The 25,321-nt window shown below is 33.4% G+C and overlaps 1 long non-coding RNA gene across 1 annotated transcript; it reads right to left on the reverse strand.

Annotated features, from left to right (window-relative positions):
- Positions 1–71: 71 nt before the first annotated feature.
- Positions 72–23,879, reverse strand: LOC140446998 (uncharacterized). The gene is made up of 3 exons (XR_011951552.1): positions 23,824–23,879; positions 23,206–23,394; positions 72–174 (listed from the first exon to the last, which is right to left on the reverse strand). It is a non-coding gene; the product is annotated as an uncharacterized lncRNA (long non-coding RNA).
- Positions 23,880–25,321: the final 1,442 nt, after the last annotated feature.

The following is a 25,321-nucleotide window of genomic DNA, read 5'->3' on the forward strand; positions in this document are numbered from 1 at the left end:
AATAATAGGGGCTTCATGTAGTTAATAGGATTACTTTTTGATGGCTTCAGATGCTGGATGGATGGGTTGTAGCTGAATAATAAGTCATCGAGTTTTGCATGGTAGTTACTATGCTGCTGCAGTTTTTAGCCCATGTGTGGTACTACGATTCTCAAGAAGTTTCACCCATGTGATCTGTGACAAGAAAAAATTAATAAGACCAAAAAAACAATAGCGAAAGGTAAGAACTAAATTAATATAATAATTATTAAACGAATTAGTTAAATTACATTAAAGATTCTGACTGCATAAATCTAAATAATGTTGAAAATAAAACGTGGTTTGGAGATTAGCTTATGTACAAAAACACAGTTAAAAAAAAGACAGATATATAAAAAACTATCAATTACAAATTGAAAAGATATCAATATGTACTCACTACAGAGAAGATTTAAATAATACAAATTAATTTCGAAGCTAAAACTTCAGCTTAAGTAGATAAAAGATGCAAAAAAACATTGCTATCTTCATTATTTAGAAGTGAAGACTGACAGACGGAAGTCAAGAACTGGAAACAACCAATATTTTGTATCAAATTGTGAGTAGGGCACATACATCATAGATATTTTATATATGTCTATGGCGAAGATACGGAGTTAGAATCGAAACTAGGTGCAAATTAAAATTGGATAATAAAGATTAAATAATTTGATAGAAGAGTTGAGCGCCAACTATTTTAGAAGAAAAATGGTAAAACAAAACAGAAAGCAAATAAATAAAATCAAAAGGAAATTCGAATAAAATTGGAAGATTCGGCTTCTTATAATACCTAATCAAAAAGGGTGTGGAAGTAGTAGTCGAAGTAGTGTTCAATGAAAAATTCTTTGAAGATCTCTCTCTGTCTCTCTTTAGTCCTGCCCCCGAAGAGAGTGTAGTGGTCATCGTGATGACAAAGATCTCTGTCTCTGGTTATTTCTTTTAACTCATGCATAGGTCTTTCGCATATTTCTATAATTTGATCGATCCATCTTGTTGGGAATCTACCTCGTGATCTTCGGCCTTCTGCCTTTTTATTGAATAATGCCGTTTGCTGAATTTTAGCTCATTTAAAATTAAAATATTTGTCCTGCGGTCGGTCCACGGAATTTGAAATAATCGTATCCAACAGAACATTTCAGTGGCGTCTATCTTTCTTCTTTACGCTTGTCTTAGAGTCCAAGATTCACATCCGTATATCAGTATTTCGAATATTAAGCAGTTGATCAACCTCGTGAAATTTGAGAGTCTTTTCATATTTTGGCCATGTTTCCTACGGCGACTTTTGCTAGATCAAAAAATCTATGTTTTATTTCTTTCTCTAGTAACTCTGTGTATGTGATCAATGATCCCAGATATAAATACGAGCTCATAACTTGTTTGAAGATAATAGTAAGTAAAACAAATTTGTGTTTTGGGAACAGTTTTCGAAGTAGAACTCGAAACGTCAAAATAAACAGATTTTCATCTGAAATTGTGGTTAATTCACGTTAAAAATAATATATCACTTTTCTACTATGAACAGTGTTAAATAATGTCTGCCGTAAAAATAGTTAAACAAAATCAAATGGGGGAGATGAAGCTGCCATAATATTTTTTCATGAAAATTTAGTCCAAGTACCGATTCCTGAAGGATCTATTGTAATTTTTGAGTATAAATGAAAGGGCATTGCAATATCCGTCCATATACTTTAGGTGTTATAAAACGCTTTAAATTAGAATTTTGGACGCGTAAAAGGGAGAAAATTATGTTTGACTGGGCTACAAATCTCTAGTAAGTGTTGACACATCAATATGTACTTCATCTATATATACTTATGTGGTTATTCTATTATTTTTTTCTATTTTGTGTCCATTCATTTATACACTGTAAGTTACATTTCTTCTAATGTATTTACTTCTCTTTCGATCTCTCAGCGTATTTTCTGTAATTCTTCTCAATACTCTCATCTCTGCCGTTTCCAGTAGTCTTTGCATTGTGGCTATGTCGGGTCTTGTTTCTGAGGCATATGTCATTACAGGTCTTACACTGGCTTTATAAATTCTTCTTAACTTCATCTCAGTGTTAATGTATCTCTTTCGTCATAAAATATGGTGTTATTAAGGCGGTGCCAATCTATTTGCTTTTTGTACTTGATCTCTCACTTCTTTGTCTAGGTCTCCATCGCTAGACAGTGTAATTACCAATAATTTTATTTCCATTACTTGTTCAATACTGATGTCATCAATTTCTGTTTAAACTTATTGCTGTCTTATTTTTAATTCCCAAAAAATCCTGAAAACTGTTAACCAATGCAGAAACGGTAGGTCAATATAATTAAAGCAAACTAGATAGACCAAATAGTAGAGAATAGACAAGAGTACAATATTCAAGAGGAGGCCGATGTTTAGGATTAAAACATCAACTTCATCTCAATAGAATTGTAATAATGTTAATTATAATAGAATACAAGTGACTTATAGAGCAAATCGAAGATACAAGGACAGAAAACGTAGAAGAAAAAGAAAAAATTAACCAGCTATGAATACAATTACCAGATAATGTATTGCAGAAATCGGTTGAAATATTATTTAAAAGCAGGGCAGAAAAAATACGGCAGTGGTTTGATACTAAATGCGAGATGGCAACAAACAGAAAAAACCAGGTATATCAAAAAATTTTTGAAGCAGGTTGCATATGGAGATAAAAAAAAGATTATATATGCCTCAGAAGAAAGGAAAAGCGTATTCATCAAGTTCTTCTTCATCCAGACTTCTGCGTCCAAGGTTGAATATAGGCCTCAACTAATTTCTTTCAATTCTGTCTTGAGCTTCCTGCAGTCAATTTCCAGAGATTATTTTGACATCGTGTGTCCATCGTACGTGTCTACCTCTGCTCTTCTATATGTTAGTGGTCTCCAAACTGTAATTTTTTTCGCCTGTTATTCATTCTGACTGCATGGCCCGCCCAGTTATACTTTATTTACGCTATGCGCTCTATGACACCTGCCTTTCTTCTTATTTCCTTTTATGAGTTTGATTGCTGTGGCCTGGGTTAAGAAAAGTATTTCGGTATTTCCAAAAAAAAATTTGCAACAAAAATATTAATTTTTACGAAAAGTTCTCTAGAAAACCACAAAGTTTTCACATATTTGACTCTCGTTGATCTTCCTTTATCCTTTATCTGATTGATCCTTCATCTTTTAGTACTCCCAAAGGCATAAGGGCTAAAATCGTGGACGAACTTCGTCTGAAATCCGACTGTCTATTATGACAAGTGATCACCAATAGTGACGATTTGCTATTCGGGTTACGTATAATTTTGGAAGACAATAAGTTCAAAATTGTTTAATGTTTTTTGTGTTCACGTTGTATATTGAAACGAATATGTACGTGTCCAAATTAAGAGTGTCACTATAAACACTAAACTAAAAACGAAATTCAAATAAAAAATAAAAGTGTACATTAAATACTATTCTAAAATTACTTTTAAAAGTTCTTAAAGCATCAAAGTTGTTCCATTAATCTGAAATGCTGTCTTGGTAACTTTAGTAGGTAAACCAAATTGTTGGAAATTTAGTGGTATTTGGATTACGTGATTAAACGGAGCAAGTAAAACTGGAAAATAAACAAAGTTCAGATTTAAAACCACCACCCACTGTTTTGAAACAGGATACTTTCTAAACTGATGGATATTCTACATCCTGAAGAGTAGTTTCAGAAAAACCAGAGATCATTTTGTCATTTTAGCGGGTATTTTTGTTTTGTCCTGTTAAGTCACAAACGTTACTATTACAGGGTAGGCTTCGATTTCGTAGACTGAAAAATATATTGATAAATTGAAATACTTGAACATAGCAATATATTGTTTTTCAACTTTTTGATTACTTTTCCTTCTTCTTTTACTTGTTTAATTGTCTTGATCTTTCGATGTTGTTACTCATTTTTTTTTGTAACGCGGACTGTCAACTACTGCTCGATCTTTTCCTTATAATTTTTACCTGCATTCCTTTCATTGATTTTATTTCGCTCCTCTAAGCACACTTACGGGTTTTTTAATATCTTTGCTTGATTTTATCTTAGGGTAAGAACACGTAGAACGCCGGCGAACCGGCGCGCTTATTGCTGGTGCTAACAAGCGCTTATTTTCAGCGCTTGCCTGATTTTACGTGGACAAGTAAAAAGCTGGATATCAGCACCAGTTTGTTTAAAACTTTTCGTAGTGAAAGATGTCGTTGGATTCCCAAACTGAAGATGAAATATTTTTATTAGAAAATGTCCACTTAAAAATTTTACATAGAAGGAAGGATGGTGTGCATGAAATTTATCGTGAGCGGCGGGAATTCGGGGAGTACCACCACCTCTTTCCGCAGCTAAAAATGGAGAGTCAGAGATTCTTTAGATACATGAGGATGAAGTTGGACACATTTAATTACATCCTGAGTAAAGTAGAAGAAAGTTTATCAAAAAAGTGGTGTAACTGGCATCATCAACCCATACTTCCAGAAGAACGATTAGTCATTTGTTTGAGGTTAGTATAACTTTATTGAAATTGCTTTTTTTTACAAAATAATGCAAAGGATAAAAACTACATATAGTATTTATTGGTTGCTGTCCTCCATAAATCCCTATGTACTAATATAAAACTGTGAGTCTTCTTCCGATGCAATACTGTGAGTTGTTGATGGTGTTGAAGCATGGGACTGTGGTGCGGAAGGAGATTGCACGGTTAGTAATGGCTGAATTCTAAGCAAATTACTTGGGTACGCAAATTCTTGAACTTATTGTTGGATTCTCCCGCGAAATTCTAAAATTCTTTCTGGCATTATTTTTTTTACGTGCGGAAGAATGCTTTTGAAAAAATGCAAGTCTTTTGACATTCCGGAAACCCCATTCTTACCCCGTTTGTTGAAGACGAGGCATATCCACTGCTCCCTTACCTCCTTAAACCATATGCAAGAGATGCTTTGGGCATTGATGAGGAAAATTATAATAAACGGTTGTCTCGAATGAGAAAGTCAATTGAATGCGCATTTGGAATTTTATATGCAAAATAGCGTTTGCTTTCGAAGAGCATTGAAACAGATATTGAAATAGTAGATAGTATTATTAAGTGTATATATATTTTGAACAATACCCTTATTGATACGGAAGGCATAACACATCATTCAGCTGCTGCAGCAGCAATTCCTGTCTCAAACAATAAAAAAAAACTTCTCGGAAGATCGACAAATGAGGCAAAAAGTGTTAGAGATTTATTCACCACGTACTTTGCCAATAATCCTTTAGTTTATGATGTGTAAACATATTTTTGTAATAGTGCAAAATCTATTTGACTTATTTATTTTTGCTCTAAATGTTATACATGATAGAAACCACATTGTTTAATTAAGAGTTTCTAAAATATGTATTAGGACCGACAGGCCGTATGTAACAACAAAAATTTAATAGATACTGTAATATAATAAAATAATAAAATCATTTGTTTACTTTCAATTTTCATTTGAACATTCACGTCCTTCCAGCACTTTTCCACATAATTCCTGTTGGAATCTTGTTTGATTCGTTTATCCCATATAGCCCGTCTTTCGTATACCAGACTGATCAATTGATCAAGCGTTCTTTGTGTACCGTTCCATATGAAAGTATGCTAATATACACATGCGCTTGTTGGCGCTTGTCAGCGCTTGCTCGCCAGCTCCGGCAACACGCGTTCTACGTGTTCCTACCCTTATTCTTTTACAGGCGACTATCATATAGGCGGACACATTATAACCTATCCTATTATAATCACTGCAGCTCAAAATATATTAGTTGACATTAGACCTAGATAAATTAAACCTAGATTGGTAACAAGGATACCCAAGGTCAACGCACATTTTATTTGTGCACCCTTCCTTTGGTGGCACTGCTAGTCTCGTTTCCTGCGCTTTGTTTGTTGTCACTTTATCTCAATAAAGTCAAAATCTTCCTTTCTTTGAGAAGAATACGAGCCATAATTTATTTTTTCGTAAATCAAAATTTTTTTCAAAACGGTACAATTTAAGACGATTTTTAATTACGAAATTGCAAAAAAATTACGAAAAAAACTAAACAAAAAAGAAGATGTTGGGTTTCAGATTGCAAGGATATTAGTAGCAAAGAATATAGACACATATGCGTCTATATTCTTTGCTACTAGCAAGCAATACCATTTTCCAATTCCACAACATTATATGGATGTGTTTGAAAAATGGGTGAATGCTATTAAGAACCGTAAATAAGACAATGCTGCAACAGAAACTATTTATTACAATGCGCTAGTCATTTTAAAGAGGAGGATATAATCAAAGTTGGACATACAGGCAGTAAGAGAACAGCCGTTCAGAGTTTGTTTTTACCACGACCAGGTAAGAGTACCAAGACTCTTAAAAAGAGAATCGTATTTTGCGAATGAGCCTTAAATAAAATCAATCAATAAAGAGGTTTCTTTGATAATGTACTATTTGGAGATAAAGCTGCGTTTCATAAAAACTGTTCTGTTAATACGAGGCTCGTAGGCCTCGTAGGCCTAACTTTCATCATTATGTCACAACTAATCCATACCAAATAGTTACACACACTCAAACTAGATAAACGCTGAACATTTGGGAAGGTATTGTTGGTAACCATGTCGTGGGACAATATTTTTTTGAAGAAAATCTAAATGGTGAGATGTATTTAGATTTTTCATTAAATCAATTGCCCATATTATTGGAAGACGTTCCACTTGTACAAATGTGGTTTTTGAAATACGATGATCCTGTTCACCATAATGCATTGGTTCAAGATTCCCCGTACCCAGATCACCAGAATTTAATAAAATGGACTCATTTTTTTGGGTTTACGTTAAAGAATGACAAAATACTAAGGAAGATATTTGGACCAACCCAATGCAGCGATGGTTCGTGAAGAATTAAAATAAACCACGAGCTGGATGAACTAATGCAGAGCGCAGATATTTTAAGATTTGTAAAGTCACAAAGACTAAACTGGCTTGGTCAAGTAGAAAGAATGCCAGATAATCGAGCTGTAAAAGTAGTCCAGAGATGAAAGCCCCAAAGAAACAGAACAAGAAAACGAAAAGCCCCGTAAAAGATGGATAGACGACGTAGAGAGGGATCTGAAAACTATGAACATCAGGCAGGGGCGAAGGAAGGTATCCGACAGGGCAGAATGGAAGAACATTGTTAAGCAGGCCAAGACTCACAAAGGGTTGTAGCGCCATTAGAAGAAGAAGAAGACGTTAAACAATGAAGTTTATAAAATACCTCCAACAATAAGGGATAAGATGAAAGATAGAATAAGAAATGTATTTCGAAGTGTTAGTGTACAAATGTTTCGGAATGTAAGTGACTTGTTCAATGAGCGTTTTCAGGCGTGCATAAATGTTGTAATTTCATTTTGAACACATTATAAAATTAATTATTAAAAATAATTCATTAAAAGTAGTTTTTAATTTGTTCATAAACGTTGTATTATATGTTATATAATCAGTAATTGTGAACTGTGAGTTGGACAATTCAGTCATGGCTTACTTGAAATATGTAAAAATTGGACACCTAGTTTATAATTTGCTTTGAACAATAAAAATATCTCAAAAACTAATAAATTTAGACATAAGGAATACAGGGTGTTCTATCAAAATTACTGAGAAAATAATGTACTTGCGTTTTGATTCACCCTGTGTTTGATACAGAGAAAATTGGTAATATCAATCATTTTTAAAAATTTTGACAATAAGTAAAAAATATGACACCTATAGATCATTGTTATTGTGCTTCTTTTTAATTATACAGGGAGTTGAACTTGTTACGATTTTCGTAGAAAATTGAGTTTTAACTTTGTAAATACCCAGTATAGCATAAGAAAACTTTATATTGTTCTAATGAAGAAGTGAAAAATATTTCAAATGGACATAAGTTTGCGATTAGTCTTATATCCTCACCATCGATTCCTAATGATTTTAGGATATCAATTAGTTTTACATGTGGGCTTCGCTTAGTTTTATGCTACATGTATGCCATACTAGATCTAATGCATCTGTTGTTCTTTGTTACATCCCTTAGATATCCTGACACTATTGGCTGCTTTGGTGATAAACTAAAACTTTTGCAGGATCGTGTCCAGTGAAAAGATTAAATGACCATGCTGGTTTATTTATTATTCAGTCTATATTGGAGACTATCTATCCGTTGAGAACACTGACTATTACAAAGCAAAAGTACTCCATACAAGAAGCTGATTAATATGCTATTCTTGATTGCCTCTAATCAGAATTTAAAGATATTTGCTTAAAAGAGAAAACTGACTCTTGTTTAGACCACTGTGTAAACGACCGTGTTGTCAATTTGTTTTGTATTCAGATATTTCGAGGATATTCTAATTCCATCAATATGGTTTCTTTTTGCTTCTTATCTCTTTCATATATATCAATATAGACAGTGTGACAAAGGACTTAAGAGAGAAATAAGTGACGAAGAAGAGTAAGTAACAGTGACACCTGAAAAGGTAAAAGCCACGGAAGAAGAAAAACCAGAAAATCAAAGGTTTGGTTCCACAGCATTTTTAGACCTTCAGGTGTCCTTCGAAAAACTGTGATCACATACTGGCCTGATTTCTGTATTCATTCTACTAAATGTTTGGCCCAGCAGGAAAATAGATACCAATGGAAGAAATTTTCTTCTTCGTTCCAGGGTTTAATCATAGTTTACGTCTTCAGATATCAAAGTTTGTTCCATATTTGCGATGGGATACTTTTCTTTATCTCAGTATGTTGTTTATCATTTATTTAGTAAGACCATTGTCATCCATTGCCTTTTTATATTGTTTATTCTTTTTTCATCTCCAGTAACGTATTGAAAATTAGAGTTTTTTATTTCTTAGTGTATACGTTCACTTAGTTAAGTGGATTATTCAATTAATTGGCCTGAAAGGAGCGTCTATGTCTATCACAGTAATAATCCTACAAAGATCTTAAAAATCGTTTTCGTATCCTCGGCAATAATTTATGTCGCACAAACATCGATTCTATTATACACAGCTCAGTCCCATTCTGCACACAAAAACTCCCACGTTTTGTTTTTCCTTTTAATTGGACGCTTTCTGTGTTCTCTTCGGTTCAGGGGTGGATGCTTTGTTATGTTAGGTGTGAGTTATTGACCTTAAGTGAAAGATGTCTTTATGACAGACAACTGACATAATAGGCGCGGTAGACAAATTAGGGGGTTAACATTTTATGCATTCAGTATTCGGTTGCAGCCATGGCGACGTCCAAATGTTGCCAACTCTGCAACTGAAACATTTTTCATTGGCGTGCACAACATTCTTTAATTTTTAGTTTATCAAAAAAATATAAGGATAACTACTACTGTTAAAATGTAGATATTGAAATTTCACTAATTTGTGATGTGCAATACAAACAAAATTAGCTAGTACATAACAAAAGGAAAATTACGTTTACGCCAATAATCTAGTGAGTGACTTATTTTAGTAACACTAATTTTGTTTGTTTTTTACTCAAAGAAATTGTAACCTCGGAAACCTTTTTTGGATGGTGCTAGAAAGGTCACCAATGGAGACACTGCGAACGGCAGCTAGATGGTTGGTGGAGAGTCGGGGGTTCTAAACTAGCTTTTGAAATCAGGAATGGATCCAACAGAAGAAATAATAAAGATAAGACAAGTTAAGATGGATTAGAAAAGACAGAGAAATAGATAACAAGAGAGATAGGTAAAATTACCAAAGATAAGAGAAGATAAGGAAAAGGGCGCCACTTTTTGGGGTTACAAGGGAAACATTAAGAAACCTTAGAAACGAAAAGAGATAAGGAGATGTGCAAAAGGGAAATTTTTGGATACGGCCATTGGCAGAGCTGCGGTAGTTGTAAAAGATTTTTAAAATTAATCTAAAAGTAATATATAATAATTATTTACTGATCTAATTATAAAAAAATGTTACAAAATATATAATTAAATTACATTAAATATGTAAGTTGTTTCTAGTTTATTTATTACCCCATGAAGCGAAGCCGAAAATCACTTAAAAAATCGAGAAATTGCTAAGCGTTATTTTTTAACTGGAATATCTGGGGAAAGTTTTATTATCTCCTGGTTATCGAACCTTTTACTGCGCCATGACATTTAATCAAAAAAAAAATAAACTTGTTTTAATTATTTCAATATTGTGAAAATATTGAAATGATTTTCTTAAAAATACTTTCTCTTTAGAACGAGATTTTCTAAATTAAAATATGTTTATAAACAAAAAAGTTATTGCAAATTAAACCCGACGGTAAGCATGTTTCTCAATTGTTTATAATTATTAAAATAAACAATAAAAACATTTAAGTCACATTTCATAATGTGAAAATGCAGTACGATTATTTGATCTCGTAAAAGAGCACAACAAACAAACTTTTTAGCAAATTGATTATTAGTTTTAAACCTGCAATAAGAGTTTGCACTAACAAAATATAGTTTTGAAATAAATCGTTCCCATTAATTGTTAAAAAAAAGTAAAAGAGCTCATTTATAAGTTTTTCACTAATAAATGTTCTTAAAAATTCCTTTACAAAAGGTATATATTAAAACACCCTACATCACAGAAGGTTTTCGATATTAACATTCCATCATCAGTGCTATCCTAAAAGTATAACCACTTTAATTAAAGAAAACATAAAATTTGAAATTTTGACCAAAGTTAATACAAAAATGTGGTTAATACTTATTGGAAGTACATGTCTTGAGCCACTAAATACTTGGGTAAAGTCCCTTCAGTTGTTGTTAAATTAGAGTTGTATAATTCATATATAGCTGTATATTTATATATTCATATATAAATTAGTTATATAATTTATATATAATTGTTGTTAATAATTAGTCAAACTCTAATTTAACAACATCTACAGGGCTTTTACCCAAGTATTTAGTGGCTCAAACAGTAAGTATTAACCATATTTTTGTATTAACCTTGATCAAAATTTTAAATTTCATGTTTTCTTTAATTAAAGTGGATATACTTTTAGGATAGCACTGATGATGAATAATTATAAAAACGCTCTGTGATGTAGCCCGAAAGGATGTTTTAATTTATACCTTTTATAAAGGATTTTTTAAATAAATTTCTTGTGATACATGGTATACAGCCAGCTACAGGAATTTAGTTTCGCACAGTATAGATCCAAGTTTCATAAATGCTCCTCTTGCAACTTCCTAGGTATTTAAAATGGTTAACTTTTGTAATCGGCTCATTATTGACAATTAGTTGAATAAGGCCAACTCGATCGATAAGGAATTAAAGATCTTTGATACTTCCAGCCATGAATGCTGTCTCATCTACATATTGATGTTAATAGTTTCTCCCCCAATTCGAACTCCACATTGCCCTTCCAAGGGTTCGATAAATATTATATTTCCGAGTACACGTTAAACAAAGTTGGAGACAACACGACTTACCACAAGCGTTCTTAAAACAAACAGTTCGTGCTTCCACTTGAATAACAGGCTGGCTAACACACTTTCACAGAAATCGCTAAACGATACCTTTCAATCTATATCCAAAATACCTAAGCGTGATACCAAATCGCATTTTTTCCTTTTATAAACACTTGTCAACTCTGGCTGCAAAACTAAATTCCCAAAACAACATCCTGTGCAAACTAGCGGGAACAACATAAAGCAGAACTCAACGGCCGAGTACTGCTCATCAGTTTAGCTAAACAAGCCCCATGTAAAGAAAGTCAACAGAGTATTAAATCAAACGTTGATGATAATCTCTGGGACTCTCAAAATGACCCCGCACTTCTGGTTGTCGCTCCTGAGCAACATCGAGCCGCCTAAAGTACAAAGATGTAACATACTTATAAAACAGTTTAAAAACATCGTCAACAATCCAGGATTACCCGTCCACCAAGACCTAATTGATTTCAGAAGACTTAAATTCAAAAACCCCTCAGCGAAGGCCGTACAACAACATATAAGAGACTTTAAACTAGACAAATAGAGCTAATTTCAGATGGAACAACCTATTTAATTATCCCAATCATCCATCGGGCTTTCACCTCCCAAGAAAAACATGTGCAACATTAAACAGAATACATACAGGCCACGGCCTAATTCTATCTGTTTGGATGGAACATAAGATCCAACCTCAGCTTCGACTGCGGTGCCAAAAAACCAAACCATCCACCATAATGTTAAGAAGTGCCTGCTTAGAGCTTTCACTGGCACCGAGGGCGACCTTTTTAAGGTAACCCCATTGGCTAAAATCGCTGCAGAATCTGAACGTGGTGCTGTAATGAACGGCTGAATCAGTAATATCGAATCCGCGATGGATATATTAAATTTTTAACTTTTTTTTTAACGTTCCAGTAAATTTTAATGTTGTTTTAATGTTTTTAATGTTTTATTGTAAATGCATATGTCATACCATATGCTAAATAAAACTTTATTACATTATGTTACAAGTATTGCAGAAAAAGAAACGTCATAGTATGTATTTAGTATGTATTAGCCCTGGAAATACATTTCATGTATGATTAAAAAATCTTTCCATTCGATTAGAATTTAAGGAGCGGTTTTCAAAGATTATTTTTCTAACTTGGGGTTTTTTGGGTTTTCTCTAATGATCTTTGTTAGATACAAATTCAACGCTTTATGTTTCTTGCACAACAAAGAATATTTTATAATATTCAGATTCTAAAATGGGTCATTGTACCTCATCCATTCTTCCCTCGAGATGAGAGTCACTGAAAACAGCTGAGGTAATAAAAGTTGATATGTAGGTTACTTGTTAACACCTTCAAAATCCTAGTGCTCTTGAACTAGAATAAAATTTGCAAGATATAAGCTCTACATTATGCTCAGCCACGTGGATCAACGCCACTGTTTGTCATCCAATTTCCTCAACGACCAACTCACTTGATTTTACAGGAACGTACTTGTTGGAAAATCGTGGTTTTTGATAATAACAAGTTTCCTTGTTAGTGTCGATGTTATAGTTTCATATTCATGATATATGATTTGCTCCTTTGTTGCCTTTTATTCTGGTCTTCTTTTTGCACAAATAGTTGCACAAAACTTGTTATCTCACATTTTTAACTGATTGACAAATATGTAAAACGGCCAATATTTGAGGAAATAAAAAAGGAGATAAAGAAAATAACATATATATTTGCTGAGAACGGCACAAAGAAAAGACAGACGTTAATTTTTAAGTACAGTCTATCTTAAAACAGGTAAGAAGACAAATAAAATAAAATGATTATATATTAGTTTATAAGTGATGGATTCGACCGTTACCTGAGGGAAATTTTTATCTCCTATCTCTATATCTCTTCTTCATTCATTATCTAACAAAAAACGCTGAAAACTGTTATTTTCAAAACTTCCACAAAGTTTGTTATTTATTATCACTATAGCTGTTTCGGCAGAGTGCCTTTAGAGAGAGTTGAGGAGGGGAGAACTGTTTGTTTCAAGTTGTCATTCAGAATTGTCATGTCTGTATTGTTTAATTTGTTTACTTCTCAAGATTTTAATAAAGATAGTTTAAGGCTTTTATTTTGAATGTGAAAATTGGTCATTAAAATAATGATTATGGTCTAGGTGAAGTGCGTACCTAGAAGCCTACCTTTTCTATTATGGAAAGCCCTGTTGTGTTCTACTATCCGTTTGTGATGAAAAGTTCTACTAGTTTGACTGATGTAAGTTTTTGGACAGTCGCCTCATTTCATTTTGTGTTTAACACACTTACTCAGTGGTATACACCCCTGTGTAAGTGTTTTTTTCTTTGGCTCACGTTGTTAGTTGCACCCATTGTTTACTGCTATATATCTAATGATATTCAATTGTATCTCAAAGTTGTTTTTTGACATGGAAATATATATAACATGCTATGGTAGGCTGCCAATTTACTAAAAATCACGTGAGAAACAGCTGCAGTGATAATGAATTACAATAAATTTTATGGAAGTTTTGAAAACAAAATTTTCAGTGTTAGATATTAGTTTACATACAAGTATATTCTTGAATATATTTTATATCTGTTCTGCCTATGTTCATTTTTTTTTCTTGATTCCTTTTCATATCTCTAATTTTCTTCTGAAAAGACAGATGAAGAAAGGTAAAAAGAGTCTAGCACATAAACTCCTCACCGAAATCACGAAAAGCAAAGAGACTGCAATGATCAAAACAACACCGGCATATAACTGTTGAGGACTGGAGTCAGGCAAGTAAATTTTTTAAAACATTGTAATTGATATATAACAGTTATTTTAATTTTTATAGGTGTGCTTTTCCGATCAACTTTTCTGTTTTTGGTAGACAAAAGTGCAGACATCCGATGACGCTAAGGGGAGTTAGTAGTTCCATCCAGGTTACCTCGTAGAAAGCCATTAATCTCATAGTTTGGTCTTTTATCTCGGTAAAAGGTACGGGGCGCCTATATGTATATCGTTGACAAAACTATTAGGCAGGAGAAATAGGATAAAGAACTAAAAAATATTGCAAAATAGAAGGCATGACGACATGATCTGGATAAAGCAAAAGGTGGCATCACTAAATATTAAAATAATTTTTAAACATTTTTTTATAAATAAAAGAAACTTAATATTATGCTTTTGCAGATAAGAGATAAATACAAAAAGCAGAATCTAATCCTTGTCAAACAATTAGTTAAATTTGAAAATATAGAAAGGACCCGGCACTTTTCTTAAGTAAAAGTGGATTCAGGTAAATTAGCTAAAACTTTTCATAGAGGTAGCTTTGGGTCATGCTGATTTAAAGTTCTTATTCCGCATCGAGCAACAGGACTCAGAAGTCAATTGTTTTTTAGTTATAGATTTGACAAACTTTTATTCTATGGTAGGAAATGTAACTTTCTTGTTATAACTTTACCTTTCCTATTTTGTTTTATTTGTGGATATTGAAGAAACTCAATTTGGATTCCGTAATGGCGTAGGTACCCGTGAAGCTCTATTTGCATTCAACGTACTAATCCAGAGATGCTTGGATGTGAACCAAGATATGTACCTCTGTTTCATAGACTACAACAAAGCTTTTGACAAAGTCCGCCACAAAGAGCTAATGGACATCCTCAAAGCAAAACAAATACAACACAATGACCTTCGAATTATAACAAATCTATATTATAAACAGCAGGCACACGTACGCATTAATGAACACACATCAGAAGAGTTCGAAGTTAAAAGAGGAGTGCGACAGGGGTGTGTATTGTCACCACTACTATTCAATGCATACTCTGAAGAAATTATGAAAAGAGCTCTTAAGGGAGAAACAGCAGGAATCAAGGTCAATGGAACACTAATTAACAACATTAGATATGCGAACGATACTATCATAATAACAGACAACCTCCGAGACCTCCAAAAGCTAATGAACAAGATAGTTAGTATGGAGAGGAATATGGACTATCAATAAACACCAAGAAAACCAAATTTATGAGGATATCAAAAACCCAAAATAATGGTGAAAGCCTGACAATTAACGGTAGTGCTTCAGAACAAGTTGAAAACTACAACTATCTTGGCACAATAATTAATTACACAAACGATTACTCCAAAGAAATCAAAGTTCGAATAGAGAAAGCACGTACAAACTTCAATAAAATGAGAAAGGTACTTTGTGCAAGAGAACTAAAATTGGACTTGAGAGTTAGGCTGGCAAGGTGCTATATTTTCTCGACTCTGCTTTATGGGATAGAAGCATGGACACTTAACGCGTCGACTGCTAAAAAGTTGGAAGCATTTGAAATGTGGGTGTATAGAAGAATCCTGAAGATATCATGGACCGAGCATGTAACAAACAACGAAGTCATGAGAAGAATCAACAAAAGAATGGAAGTATTGGAAACCATCAAGACACGAAAGCTGCAATACCTGGGGCATGTTATGCGTAATGAAAGATACAACCTACTTCAATTGATTATACAAGGGAAAATCCAGGGCAAGAGAAGTGTAGGAAGAAGAAGAATCTCATGGTTGCGTAACTTGAGGGAATGGTACTGATGCACATCAATTGAACTATTCAGAGCAGCAGCATCTAAGATCAGAATAGCCATGATGATTGCCAACCTCTGTCGCGGAGATGGCACGTGAAGAAGAAGAAGAAGATTTTGTTTTATATATCTAGATTGTTCTTTTCATCCTCAGATACTCAGTTTTCTTAGCATCAATTTTCAGACCCCATTTTGATCACTCTTAAACTAATTTCCTTATCATCCAGTTTGCTTCGTCCTTATCTTAAATAACAACAACCCAGTCGTACGCAAATAGAAATGTATAGAGCCCAATTCGAACTGCCATAGGATTGCATTTCATTGTCCATTATTACAAAAAAACAAAATTCATAAAATTGAAGGCAAAGTAGTCTTGGAAGAAGGCGAATGTCTTGGATGAAAATCCTAAGATGTGATTAAAACTCTTTAGCATTTCTTTAGAACAGTTATTTCGAAAATTAAAAAGGTCATGATAATGGCAAACCTCCGTAAAGGAGACGGTACTTAAAGAAGAAGAATATTTTTGTCAATTTTCTTTTTGCCACTTTTTGGCTATTTTTAATTTTTTTTTTTTGCTATATTTTGTTTTTAATTTTCATATCTTGCTTAAAAAGGTGATTCTTAATAAAGATTTTCTGTTTACACTATGCATAGTACTTCTTATCTTAAACTCAATAATGGTTTCTTATAATCATAAAATTTGTTTTTTTTTAGGAAACTGATTAAAAAGTTAGTAAATTTTAACTTTAAAAATCCACTTTAATTAAAACTAAAATAGAATAAATAGATCAGAAATACCTACGTGATTATCTTTACACGTAAGTCCGGCTCAGATTTGCTCTGATTTCCTGGCGTAGATTTTGACTAGAAAAAGCCAGATTATGCACGTCGTGTTTTGTGTGTGTTGTGTGTATGTATGTATTCGAGTATATCGCGTGAAAGGGGGTGATATTACCAAGATGGCGACCGTCTTTGGATGGCCGGAAAGAAACAGATAGAGCCGGCGGATTTCTTGATAAGAAAACTGATAAGTGTCGTGATCGCCGAGAAATATTGCGGAAACGCTTCTGTGGGACACACGCAAAGGGACGGCACCTTTAGTGAGGCAGCTTTTTGTTTTTCAACATATACGGGAGGGTTGAGGCGGCGTTGAGGAGAGTGTCGGTGTACTCGGAACTAGATGCCATTTTAAAAGCTGTTTGCGCAAAATTCAACTTACTGGTACAAAGGCTTTGTCGGCATAGATAATAGTATAAATTACAAAGTAATGCTGTGATGAAATGTATAGGCTAGTAAAATGATAATATTGTTTTGATATTATTCTAAATACAAAATATAACTTTGGTTGGTATATACACACATATATATATATATATATATATATATATATATATATATATATATATATATATATATACGAGGTCTGGCTACTAAATAACGAGACCGCTTATGAAAAAGAAGTTTATTTTAAAAATTATTCTATAATCGAATGCTCTTCTTAAATATATTCCCCTTCCCTTACCACACACCGTTCCATTCGTTTTTTCCATTGGTCAAAGCAATGCTGGAAGTCTTCTTTTGTTAAAGCTTTTAGGAGCTACGCCGTTTTTCGCTTCACCTCTTCCATCGACTCAAACCGGATTTCTTTTAAGGCAGACTTGATTCGGAAACAGAAAAAAGTCAAAGGGTGCTAAATCAGGAGAGTACGGCGGGCGTTAGAGCACTGGAATGCCTCTACCGGCTAAATAACGCTTCACAGACAGCGCATTATGGGCAGGTGCGTTGTCCTGGTGCAAGATCCACTGCTTGTTTTTCCACAACTCCGGCCATTTCTTACAAACTCGCTCTCGCATCGTTGCCAAAACTTTCAAGTAGTAAGTTTGGTTTACAGTTTCACCCTCTGGAAACCATTCAGTCATCATGATGCCGTTAATGTCGAAAAAAAAAATTAGCATGGCTTTAAATTTTGATTTCGACATCTTTGCTTTTTTCATTCTTGGCGATGCAGGAGTTTTCCAGTGCATGGATTGTCGCTTAGTTTCAACATCGTATTTGAATATAGAGGGTTTCATGACAAGTGATGATGTTTAGGCTATTAATTTAGGCTCTTCATGCAACCTCTTCAGAAAATCTGAGCAGATCGGTTGACGAACGAGCTTGTAGTCAGGGGTCAAATTTTTGGGACCAACTTCGCACAGACTTTCTTCATGTTCAATTCGTCATGTAAAATTTTTCTGACAGTTTCTTTATCGGCTTTTACAGTTTTAGCAATCATCCTAATGCTTATACGACGATCTCCGCGCACAATTTCATTTATTTTGGTCACTGTTTGCGAAGTTGAAACAGAGACAGGTCGACCTGGACGTTGGTCATCTTCGGCGCTCTCTCGGCCTTCAGAAAACCGTTTATACCATTCAAAAACACACCCACGAGATAGAGAATTCTCACCATAGGCCTTTTTCAACAAATTATAGTACTCAGTGGGAGTTTTTATTAATTTAACGAGAAATTTCACATTAATCTGTTGCTCATGTTTTTCGTCACACATTATAAAAAAATCGTCACAAAAAAATACGTTCTTTTCTAACCTCTACAGAAAAAATACAAAAACGTGTTTTAGTACTAAAAGATACTGAAAGAGTAGGCACTTCCACCTATCCAATGCTGCATTCGTTTCCCACTCTTCCCCTCTAGGACGCCTTATGCGCGCGCAGTCTCGTAATTTAATAGCCTGTATATATATATATATATATATATATATATATATATACTTTAAAATGCCACAAGACAGTAGCTTCAGGACAATATTAACATATTTTTTTATATTTTTAATACTTTTTTACCTGCTATGACATATTTTATATATATTTTCATTCCAAGTAAAATATTTAATAATAAAAACAAACACGTTAAGCAGATCACAGAAGAAGAAGAACTAGCGGAAATAAATAAATAATAATAAAGTTATTTAGGAAAATACCAACGAACTATAAATCAAAAAATGAAGAAGAAAATATTTACATAGAGCAACGTTGAAACCCAATTTTTAGCTACATATTGCCACATACAGAACTAAGCTTACAAAAAATTCATACGAATATCTACAGACACAGAGAAACATTAACAACCACTATCCGAGCGATCGACACGTAATATCACTATAGTCTTCCAAGAGTCAAAAGACAAAAAAAAAAGAATACACACTCTCTTATAGCATTTACGTAGAAATTATATATTTTTAAAGAAGAAAAATTGTACAGTTAAAAGATTTTCTAGAGTTTAAGCACCCTTTATAAATGGTCTTTAAAAGCTGCAATCACATACAGCCATTACCTTCGGTAAACATTCAGCTATGCAAAATTCGTTAGCTGAAAACTCAAAAATATTGAAAAACCGTAACTTTAAAGCGCAGCTCTCTAATAATTTAAAAATAATTCAGAAAGAAAAGCCTTGCTCGTTAAAAAAAAAACTATTTATCTGGGATTTCATAGACCGACCGGATTAAACAAGCTACTCGACTATATGTACGCAGGCCCAAAGGGTGGCATTGTGAATGTTCGAAAGAGCATAACTCGGTTTCTGGAGCACTATATCTGGAACTATAAATCAAAAAATGAAGAAGAAAATATTTACATAGAGCAACGTTGAAACCAAATTTTTAGCCACATATTGCCACATACAGAACTAAGCGTACAAAAAAAAGTCATACGAATATCGTACACAGGCACAGAGAAACATGGACAACCACTATCCGAGCGATCGACACGTGATATCACTATAGTCTTCCAAGAGTCAAAAGACAAAAAAAAAAGAATTCACACTCTCTTATGGCATTTACGTAGAAATTATATATTTTTAAAGCAGAAAAATTGTACAGTTAAAAGATTTTCTAGAGTTTAAGCACCCTTTATAAATGGTCTTTAAAAGCTGCAATCACATACAGCCATTACCTTCGGTAAAAATTCAGCCATGCAAAATTTAAGCTGAAAACTCAAGAATGTTGAAAAACCGTAACCGTAAAGTGCAGCTCTCTAATAATTTAAAAATAATTCAGAAAGAAAAGCCTTGCTGGTTAAAAAAAAACTATTTATCTGGGATCTCATAGACCGACCGGATTAAACAAGCTACTCGACTATGTGTACGCAGGCCCAAAGGGTGGCATTGTGAATGTTCGAAAGGGCATAACTCGCTTTCTGGAGCACGCGATAATACTTTATCGTGAAAGGCGAAAATGTCGCAGGATGCAACGACCTGTAATGTAATATGTTACCGTTCTCTCGCCACCGCTCCTTGGAATTTTGTCCTTTATCCGGAAATTCTTCGGCTGCTGAATAATTACCTTTGCGTTTTCATAAATACCAGGTGCTTCGTGTAACAACAAGACTGGTTAGTACTTTTCTCCATATTCTGTGCAAAAATCGGGAACAAAACGTCAAAGTTGGCTCCGTTCCAGTAGTGCGCCTGGTTGGCACAGTTATTTTTGACGGATCAGTAAAAAAAAATTCCAAAAAAAGAGTGAAAGTATTAATGTACTGTGTAACATTGAAAATGTCAGAAAAAAACAAGGGCTTATATTGTAAATTAAAATGATCAATGCTTTAAAACAAATTCCATATTTTTTGTCTTTTAGAAATTTTAATAATGAGTATTATTAGGTACTGATGTGAGAACATTAAAGATGTAATCCTAGGTATTTATGTTTAATTCTTCTTCATCAACTTCATTGCTTTTCTACCCTAGCATGTGGCCTCACCTCCTGTAATCACATGGTCAGTTTTATTGCATTTGCTTCTTATGTTTTTAAATAATTTGTGTAGATGTATTGTTCCTTTCTTTTTATCTTTTTCTGAAGCATTAACGTCAACAATAATTGTAATATGGTCTTTTTTATAATTCATATGATCATTCGTAATATGATCGTTTAGTACTTAAAGCACTTTAAAACGAAAAGACTTACGATATCATCTCTCCCATAAGCCTACGTGAATGGGATGAATACTTTGGAAAGGTACTGACGGAGGAAAGGACAGAATACCTATAGAAACCACAAACACTTATGTACAAGTAAATTCCTCTTGTGTACAAATAAATACAATAGCATCCTTCTTAGTGTTGACAGTAAAATAAGTATGTTAAATGTCTAAAAACGGAAAATTATCAGATGCAGGTAATATCATACCAGAACTACTAAATTACGTCACCGACAAACTATACAGGCAGCTAACCAGCATGTATAAAAAATACATAAATAGAGGGAATATACCGGACGAGTGGAGAACTTCGGTTATATTAATCATACATAAAAAGAGATTTAAAGACATATGTGACAACTACCAAGGAATAGCTGTATTAGGTACTATCTCGTAAGTTTACGGAATCTTAATAAAACAAATAAAAGGAGAATGCAGTGATATGGAGGCCCAAGAATAGCTTGGCTTCACAGCAGGTAGATGGGTTATTTATCATATCTTTAGAATTACTTAACTTATAGAAAAAAAAACAGCACGGAACCAAGCAATACAGCAACTATATGTAGATCTTCGAAAATCTTACGTCAGTGTACTACAACCAAAACTATAGGAAGCTTTAGAAAAAACTAACAGCATTATAACTTTAATCAAGGTAGTGCAAGAACTCTATAAAAAGAACACGAGTAAAATAAAGAAAAAAAAAATAGCCCAAGAGATATCTAAATGGTTTGTAATATACAAAGGACTTAAACAAGGATGCTGTCTGTCCCTGACTGTCTTTAAGATCTTTTATAGCAAGCGCTGAAGAGGTGGAAAAGGAAAAGTAGTGGTATCGGAATCAATAAAAGACATCACATTTTACACACTGTGCTTTGCAGATGATCTAATAGCCTTGGCTCAGGACTACGAAGGGATATTAGGAATATCAGAAAAAGGGCTTAACAGTAAATATCAAAAAACAATACATGTGTATAGGAGGAGAACAACAAAATCTAATTTTGGAAGAACAATACCAACAAATAAATGACTGTAAAATGTAGAAATATTTAGGCATACACATAACCAATGACGGCAATTTGGATGAAGCGATTAAACACAGAAATAACCAGGTAATATACATTGGTAGTTCTTTTTAACACTTCACTGATCCCTGGATGTTTTGAAAGGTACATTAAGAAAATTTCATCCTATAATAATCTTCTTTAGCCAAGAACACAAATAAAAATTACTTACAGTAAACTATGGTTGTTTTTACCATAAACTTTGATTGTAGTTTATACGGGTTCATTTAATGACGAATATATCGATGAACTGTTTTCCAGAGGTTCCACCTAAAGTTGTCATAGAAAACCATGGAATTGGTTTCAGTGTGTTCATGAATCACTGACATGGAAAGTTTCAGTTCGGCATGTTTTATTGTAACAAGAGATAACAAGAGATAAACCAGAAATAAAGAAACCCTAATAATTTAGACAAAAACTTCCAACTCCCCTTCGTTTACTTCTTGTGGACCAACGAAATCAATAGCTATCTGAATTAGCTTCTTCTGTAGTAAATTTGAACATATTAAAAATAATTTCTTGTACTTTGAATTCTGAACATTTACTTATCACTGAACTTTCCATTTTAATTCCAGAATGTACACGCTTCGCTTCAAAAATACTTGATGACACTGCAGTATTTTCTGTGGCAAAAATATTCTTTGTCTAATGTAATTTCTCTCTCTCTCTCTCTCTCCACACACACACACAACACTGCAGTGAATTTAATGTTAGGAGCTCGATCTCTTCCGACACACACACACACGCAGTGATCAACCCTGCTCCTAGGAACATGTGTATACCAATGTAAGAATGGGATCCACACGTCTGAAGATCAAACCGGTCACACTTCGCTAGTCGAAGTGGTACCTATCTGACCCCCAGGCTTTTCCACCACCCCTCCTCATCGTGTGACTTACATGAGGAGGCTTATGATCTGAAATTTACTTAAGATGTCCTGGGTAATAGGACATCCTCGGTTTTTAGTGAATGTGGTTATGCCACCTAACTGTAGGGGTAGCCACATCTAGGCTTTTTTCCCTATTTACTTTACTGACTCTATTAATTTTACTCTACTTTAAGTCGGGACTTGAGTCCCTAAAAAAAAGAAAAAAGAGCGTGTGTTCCGACCATAGAGTTATCAGCCTGAGCTTGATCCTCCTCATTACCTGGATATTCCAGATAACCTTTGTTGTCGTCATCAATCCCACATACTTGATCAATAACTTCTTCCAAAGTCTTTCGAACATTCGGTTCACAGAAGGACAGTGAAGGTGCAGGACTTGATCTATTATCTTCATCTGCTAAGACAGGTTCTTCAAGGAAAACAACCGCATTGCCCATCATGGAATTTTCATCTAAAAACCCAGATTAATATCAAATTTTTGAAAAACTAATAAATTTTGTAATTTTTTTTTCCAGAAAAATGAAATTGTCACGCCAAAATTGGTTTTTACTTTTTATGGAAATTCGGTCCCCTCTAGAGAAAACCTAAAATATATTATTTTATGTATAAAATGATAAGAAATCTGAAATTGGAATTGAGTATGTAAGTTAAGCATCAACTTTTACATACATTAATTTTTAAAATTTTTAGAGATACAAATTAAAGTAACGCCACTGGTTAAAGTTAACCAAAAACAATAGGCATATTCACCAAGTTATAGTTGAGTTGCATCTAGAAAACTTTTACGCAAAAATAAATGTTGTTAATCTAGTATGTCGTATAAAAAATAATGATATTATTGTTTTAATTATTATTGTACAGATAAATAAACACTTATTACCTTGGAGGTCTCCAGTAATTACATTATCTTCTTCCAACAGTTTAAAAATCAATTTGCTTCTTTGAGATGCCATAACCTCTAATTTTTATTTCTCACGGCTATTACTAAATAATCTCGAACAGGAATTGATGTTATATTACAACTAGGTGAGGTATACTATCACTACACTACTTATTACATTTCTCTCGAATATTTAAAGCTCATTTAAAAGATCAAAACAAAAGTGGATAAAACCAACAGTAACACACGTGTAGTACTAAACCACAAATGACAGACAAGTCGATTGAGCGGGAACAAAGCGGTCATTATTTTAATAATGGGAAAAGCGAGGTAAGTCGACCTAAAACTGCACAGTTTGAATTTCTATTGCCGTAACTACTAATATATCTCAACATCAGTTTTCAATTTTGGAGTTAAAACATTTGTGATATGTCAACATATAATGTTTTTCCCCATATTTTTTAATGAGAATAGTGATATATTTTTACATATACCTTTATTCACAATCATATTTTACCAATAACTTTTGATATATTTGCACTTGTATCACTATTCACAAATATTAATCATAAAATTATATAGGGAACACTATTATAACTAGACTTATTTCAGTTTTCTCTATAATTTTTTTTTCCGTCTGGCAAATGGAGGCAAAACAAATAGTACTAGAATATTTATAACATTTTTCACTATATTAAATGATATTAAAAATACTTATATCATGTAACGCAAACAAATAACACCTGCTTGCCTATTAAATTGACTTATATCACTTCACCCTATCAAAGATACATGCATTTGAAAGTGGTATCTATGTTTAACTCATTTTTTACATTTTTCGACTTATATCACTTTTCCCCAACACCCGCCAAATATAGTCATAAAATAATAAATAAAAACTTATTATATGCCAAAATATATTCTCTGTCCAAAAATATAGTATACACTTATGCAATTTTATATACCATAAATGTATAACATATCAGATAGAGACATATGTTTTGTTACATAATAAGTTTTTATTTATTATTTTATGACTATATCTGTTTTCCATTACATTAAAACATCAACATAAAAAACAGATATTCTTAAAAATTTATTTATTTCTGTAATTTATAAAATTTGAGGAATCACAGAGGTATAATATATATTATATAGATCTAAGTCATTACTGCCATTGTGGTCTTCACCTGTATCCCTGTATAGGAATCTGTGTCCACGAAACTAGGTTCCATTCTGAATTTAACCATCTATTCACTGCAACCTACAAAATGATATATGGAATTACATCCAAGCAAGCAACCAAAATAAGTAAGCCCTACCTGCGGAGACTTGCATACCCATATGGACATTTAGGCATACAATTCATTGAGGTGAGAAGGGTTTGTCCTAGTAAATTAGGGACCACTCCTTCGAGCCCCAATGCTTCCTAGGCTTTCCTCCACCCCCTCCCTATTCCACGCTGATGTGCTATGGGAGGCTACTTTTGTCAAAAAGA

This window comes from Diabrotica undecimpunctata, chromosome 7 (genome assembly GCF_040954645.1).
Source record: "Diabrotica undecimpunctata isolate CICGRU chromosome 7, icDiaUnde3, whole genome shotgun sequence".
Classification (NCBI taxonomy): domain Eukaryota; kingdom Metazoa; phylum Arthropoda; class Insecta; order Coleoptera; family Chrysomelidae; genus Diabrotica; species Diabrotica undecimpunctata.